The sequence below is a fragment of the Muntiacus reevesi genome, chromosome X, assembly GCF_963930625.1.
Source record: "Muntiacus reevesi chromosome X, mMunRee1.1, whole genome shotgun sequence".
Lineage (NCBI taxonomy): Eukaryota > Metazoa > Chordata > Mammalia > Artiodactyla > Cervidae > Muntiacus > Muntiacus reevesi.
Genome location: NC_089271.1, coordinates 92,082,332 through 92,089,035, shown reverse-complemented (window position 1 = coordinate 92,089,035; position 6,704 = coordinate 92,082,332).

Sequence of the window (6,704 nt, the reverse complement as noted above, 5' to 3'; positions counted from 1 at the left end):
ATCTATTTCTCTCTTCCACTGTATAGTCATAAGGGATTTGATTTAGGTCATACCTGAATGGTCTAGTGATTTTCCCTACTTTCTTAAATTTCAGTCTGAATTTGGCAATAAGAATTTCATGATCTGAGCCACAGTCAGCTCCCAGTCTTGTTTTTGCTGACTGTATAGAGCTTCTCCATCTTTGGCTGCAAAGAATATAGTCAATCTGATTTCAGTGTTGACCATTTGGTGATGTCCATGTGTAGAGTCTTCTCTTGTGTTGTTGGAAGAGAGTGTTTGTTATGACCAGTGCATTTTCTTGGCAAAACTCTATTAGCCTTTGCCCTGCTTCATTCCATACTCCAAGGCCAAATTTTCTGTTACTCCAGGTGTTTCTTGACTTCCTACTTTTGCATTCCAGTCCCCTATAATGAAAAAGACATCTTTTTTGTGTGTTAGTTCTAAAAGGTCTTGTAGGTCTTCATAGAACCATTCAACTTCAGCTTCTTCAGCATTACTGGTTGGGGCATAGACTTGGATTACCGTGATAGTGAATGGTTTGCCTTGGAAATGGTTTGCCTGTCATTTTGAGATTGCATCCAGGTACTGCATTTCAGACTCTTTTGTTGACCATGATGGCTGCTCCATTTCTTCTAAGGGATTCCTGCCCACAGTGGTAGATATAATGGTCATCTGAGTTAAATTCACCCATTCCAGTCCATTTTAGTTTTCTGATTCCTAGAATGTTGATGTTCACTCTTGCCATCTCCTGTTTGACCACTTCCAATTTCCTTGATTCATGGACCTAACGTTCCAGGTTCCTATGCAATACTGCTCTTTTACAGCATCGGACCTTTCTTCTATCACCAGTCACATCCACAACTGGCTATTGTTTTTGCTTTTGCTCCATCCCTTCATCTTTCTGAAGTTATTTCTCCACTGATCTCCAGTAGCATATTGGGCACCTACTGACCTGGGGAGTTCCTCTTTCAGTATCCTATCATTTTGCCTTCTCATACTGTTCATGTGGTTCTCAAGGCGAGAATACCAAAGTGGTTTGCCATTCCCTTCTCCAGTAGACCACATTCCATCAGACCTCTCCACCATGACCCGTCCATCTTGGGTGGCCCCACATGCCATGGCTTAGTTTCGTTGAGTTAGACAAGACTGTGGTCCATGTGATCAGATTGGCTAGTTTTCTGTGATTATTATTTCAGTGTGTCTGCCCTCTGATGCCCTCTTGCAACACCTACCTTCTTTCTTGGGTTTCTCTTACCTGCAATAATACCATAAAATAGAGTAAAGGGAATAAAGCTATATGAAAATCATGTTTCTATATCTAACTGGAATTAAGTTACTAATGATATAAAAATCTGAAGTTGATATTGAAAAGTTAAGATGGAAGAGCTTTCCTAGATGTACCCAGTCATTAAGACTTCACATTTCCACTACAGGGGGTACAGGTTCAATCCCTGATTGGGGAACTAAGATCCTGCATGCCTCGTGGCCAGGAAAAAAAGAAAGAAAGAAAAAAGGAAGGAAGGAAGAAAAAGTTAAGATGTAGACCACTAGGCCAACCACTACAAAAATTACCAGTAAAAGTTTATAATGAAAAAGAGGCGTCTGACTCCTGGTTTAAAAACTTACATGTGATTTTCAGGCCATAGGCAATCACAAAGGGTTTAACCTGCACACTTTGAAGGTGAAAACTTCTCTCCCTACACCAGACGTGTTGTACAGCCAACAGATTTGTTGGGGGAGTGTGTAATTTCCGCCATTCTGTCTCATTGCAACAAAAATTTGAAGCAATGGACCAGTGTTACAGCCCTCGAATGCACCAGTGTTACAGCTCTGTGTTATAGCTCAGTTTTATTTAGAAAGTAAAGGAAAGGTTGAAGGCAGGAGGAGAAGGGGATGACAGAGGATGAGATGGTTGGATGGCATCACTGACTCAATGGACATGAGTTTGAGGAAGCTCCGGGAGTTGGTGATGGACAGGGAGGCCTGGTGTGCTGCAGTTCATGGGGTCACAAAGAGTCGGACACGACTGAGCGACTGAACTGAACTGAAAGGAAAATACATCCTCGAGACATGTGGGCATGCCAATCCAAAAGATGTGAAGAGAAGAGAGAGGCCCGCAGCCCAATTTTGGTTCCTCTTTTTGTATGTTTTTTCTCCTCCCCCTGGGCCTGCCCTATGTAAACTGGACTAGCCAGGAGTGCTGTTTGTTTTACCTGAGATACTCACTCCGGCCCTCAGACCTTCCTTTGTTCTATTTTTAAGGGTTTTTCCCTTCCTTGTCTTTTAGCTACCGCCATTCTGAACTCCTTTTTCCTATTCTAACTCCCTAAGAGATTGAAGTCTCAGGAGGGTGGTGCTGTCAAGCAGTCAACCTCCCCCTACCTGGCCATGCTCTCACACATAGCTGCATTCCTAGCCTAGTTGCCTCAGACCTTAAAACCTCAGGAGCATTTTGTTCAGCACTCTCTACAGTGAGACAACCTCCTTATCTATGTTCATCCATCTGATCTCATGCTGGTACTGGTCTATGGGTAAAACAGAAAAGAGTGGGGTCAGCACTTTCCCCCATTTAGCCTTTTGCTTTTCTTATTGCAGTAAGTGATTTAAGTAAGGCTTGAGTGTTACTTTTACTTTGACATGTTGTCTTAAGCAGCTACTCTGACATCTGGCAGATCAGCTTTCTCTCCAGCTCAGCTGAGCTTCTGACAAACTTAGAGAGCCAAGAAGTCAATTAACCACAATGCTCTCCTGGAACTCAAAAAGCCTGAAGATCCCACACAGTACCTTTGGGAGTTATTAACAGAGTCTGCAGGGCATATTAGAAGGTTTCTAGTGGATTATTTGCAAGAGTCTAAATGTCCCATGGGGCACTTTGCTAGTCATGCATATGGATCTTTGGGAATGCCAGAGGAAGACATGAGGCATTCTTATGAGGATGTTAGCATATTTTTATATAAACTTTTCCATTCTGAGGGCAATTTCTGGTCCTCTTTAGTGCCTGACCACCACCAGATCATCCCCCAGCAGATCTCACGGCTGGTCAGATAAGTGACTCAATAGAGAGGGTCAAAGAAAGGTAGGGAAGCAATATCCTAACCGCTGTTTAGGGCTCTCCAGCAATGATACGGGAGTGGGAGTCATCACACAAGCTGAGTAACTTGAACAATATGTCCCTGGTGCCAATAAACACCCTGGTGTCAGCAAGTTGTTGAAACTTCAAGAGAGAAAAAAAAAAGTGTAGTACCCTTCAAGATTGCTTTGTTCAACAGCCCCAAAGACACCTTAGAAACTTAATTAGATCTCACCAGAGGTAATCTGACTAAAGTTAATAAAGAGAGAGTGGCACAGTGTAGGGTGTTTTACTACAAACCCTGTCCTTCATAGTGCCTTTATGGCAGCCGTCGCCAGGGTAACAGAATGCAAACAGCAGCAGCAATAGCAGCTGTGACCTTCTGGTTGCACCCCCGCCACCCGCCGCTCCCAGAAAGACTGGGCTCTGCTTGAACAGGCCCACCCTGCACGCCCCTAAGAGTCCCAGCCAGGAAGCAGCTGTCCACCCCAGTCATAGCCTCACCCGCTCTCTACTCCTTCTCCCTCTCCTGCTTCAGAGAACTTGTGGCCAAATCCAGGGAAGTAGCCTTGCTGGGGTCTCTATATTGTCAGCCGCTGTGATTGATGCAGGTCCACCACTCTCTGTGAGTCTGGGAATAGAGGGAAAGGTCCAGAAGCTTTTTGTCTAACCTATCAGTTATTTTTTCTTTTTCTTCTTTAAAACAAATACTTTTTGAATGCATTTATCTATTTTTTTAGACTTATTCTTTTATATTGGAGTATCACTGATTAACAATGTGTCAGTTTCAGGTGCGTAAAAAGTGACTCAACTATCCATATATATGTATCTATTCTTTTTTAAATTATGTTCCCAATTAGGCTGTTACATAAAATTGAGATGTGTTCCCTGTACTACATAGTAGGTCCTTGTTGGTTATCCATTTTAAATACAGTAGTGTGTACATGTCCATCCCAGGTTTCCCAGGTGGTTCAGTCATAAAGAATCCACCTGCCAATGCAGGAGACATGGATTCGATCCCTGGGTCAGGAAGATCTCCTGGGGAAGGAAATGACAACTCACTACAGTATTCTTGCCTGGGAAATCCCATGGACAGAGCAGCCGGGCAAGCTGCAGGTCAAGGGGTCACAAAAGAGTTGGACATGACTTAGCAACTAAACAGCGGCAACAACATGTCAATCCCAAACACCCTAACTATCCCTCCTCCCTGCCTCCTACTCCGATAATCATAAATTTGTTATCAAAGTCTGTGGGTCTGTTTCCTTTTGTAAATAAGTTTGTTTATGTCATTTTTTAGATTTTTCTAATAAGTGTTATCATATTTTCTCTGTCAGACTTACTTCACTCATTATGTCAGTGGCTAGGTCCGTCCATGATCATTTAATTCTTTTCAGTGGCTGAGTAATATTTCCTTGTATATATATATATATATATACCACTTGTTCTTTATTCATTCTTCTGTTGATGGACATTTAGATTGCTTCCATGTCTTGACTCTTGTAAATAGTGCTGCTATGAACATCATAAGGCATGTGTCTTTTCAGATTGTGTTTTTTCTCTGGATATATGCCTAGGAGTAGAATTGCAGGATCATGTGATAGCTCTAATTTTAGTTTCTTAAGGAACCTGCACACTGTTGTCCAGAGTGGTGCACCAGTTTACATCCCTACCAATAGTGTAGGAGGGTTCCATTCTCTCCACACCCTTTCCAGCATTTAATGTTTGTGAATTTTTTGATAGCCATTCTGACTGGTGTGAGGTGATATCTCATTGCAAGTTTTGATTTGTATTTCTCTAATAGTTAGCAATGTTGAACATCTTTTTATGTGCCTCTTGGCCATCTGTATATCTTCTTTGGAAAAATGTCTATTTAGGTCTTCTGCACTTTTTTCCATTGGGTGGTTTATTCAACATAGTTTTGGAAATTCTAACTGGACATGGAACAACAAACTGGTTCCAAATAGGAAAAGGAGTACGTCAAGGCTGTATATTGTCATCCTGCTTATTTAACTTATATGCAGAGTACATCATGAGAAACACTGGGCTGGAGGAAGCACAAGCTGGAATCAAGATTGCCGGGAGAAATATCAATAACCTCAGATATGCAGATGACACCACCCTTATGGCAGAAAGTGAAGAACTAAAGAGCCTCTCGATGAAAATGAAAGAGGAGAGTGAAAAAGTTGGCCTAAAGCTCAACGTTCAGAAAACTAAGATCATGGCATCTGGTCCCATCACTTCATGGCAAATAAGTGGGGAAACAGTGTCAGACTTTATTTTTGGGGGCTCCAAAATCACTGCAGATGGTGACTGCAGCCATGAAATTAAAAGATGCTTACTCCTTGGAAGGAAAGTTATGACCAACCTAGACAGCATATTAAAAAGCAGAGACATTACTTTGCCAACAAAGGTCCGTCTGGTCAAGGCTATGGTTTTTCCAGTGGTCATGTGTGGATGTGACAGTTGGACGGTGAAGAAAGCTGAGCACTGAAGAATTGATGCTTTTGAACTGTGGTGTTGGAGAAGACTCTTGAGAATCCCTTGGACTGCAAGGAGATCCAACCAGCCCATCCTAAAGGAGGTCAGTCCTGGGTGTTCATTGGAAGGACTGATGTTGACGATGAAACTCCAATACTTTGGCTACCTGATGTGAAGAGCTGACTCATTTGAAAAGACCCTGATGCTGGGAAAGATTGAGTGCAGGAGGAGAAGGGGATGACAGAAGATGAGATGGTTGGATGGCATCACCAACTCAATGGGTTTGGGTGGACTCCAGGAGTTGGTGATGGACAGGGAGGCCTGGCATGCTGCGGTTCATGGGGTCACAAAGAGTCAGACACGACTGAGCGAATGAACTGAACTGAACTGAACTGAACAGTGGCAATCAGAGAAGAAAAATAAAAGGAATCCAAACAGGAAAACTGTCACTGTTTGCAGATGATATCATACTAAGAAAATCCTAAGGAGAATATCACTACAAAAATCCTAAGAAAACCACTACAGCTTGTCAATGAATTTGGTTTAGTTGTAGGTTACAAATTAATACACAGAAATCTATTGTATATCTATACACTAATGATGAAAGATCAGAAAGAGAAATTCAGGAATCAATTCCATTTACCCTTTCATTGAAAATAATAACACACCTAGGAATAAGCCCACCTAAGGAAATAAAAGACCTGTACTCAAAAAACTATAAGATGCTGATGAAAGAAATCAAAACAAAACAAACAGATGGAAAGATATACCATGGTCTTGGATTCAAAGAATCAATATTGTGAAAATCACTCTACTATGCCAGGCAATCTGCAGATTTAATGCAATCGCCATCAAGTTACCAATGGCATTTTCCACAGAACTTAAACAAACAAAAAAAATTCATTTAGAATTCATATAGAAACACAGAAGACCCCAAATAGCCAAAACAACCTTGAGAAAGAAAAACAGAGTTGGAGGAATCAGGCTCCCTGACTTCAAGCTATAATACAAAGCTACAGTCTTATGACTATAACAGTATGGTACTAGCACAAAAATAAAAATATAGATCAATGGAACAGGATAGAAAGCCCAGAAATAAACCCAAATGCCTATGATCAATTAATCTAGGACAAAAGAGGCAAGGCTATATAATGGA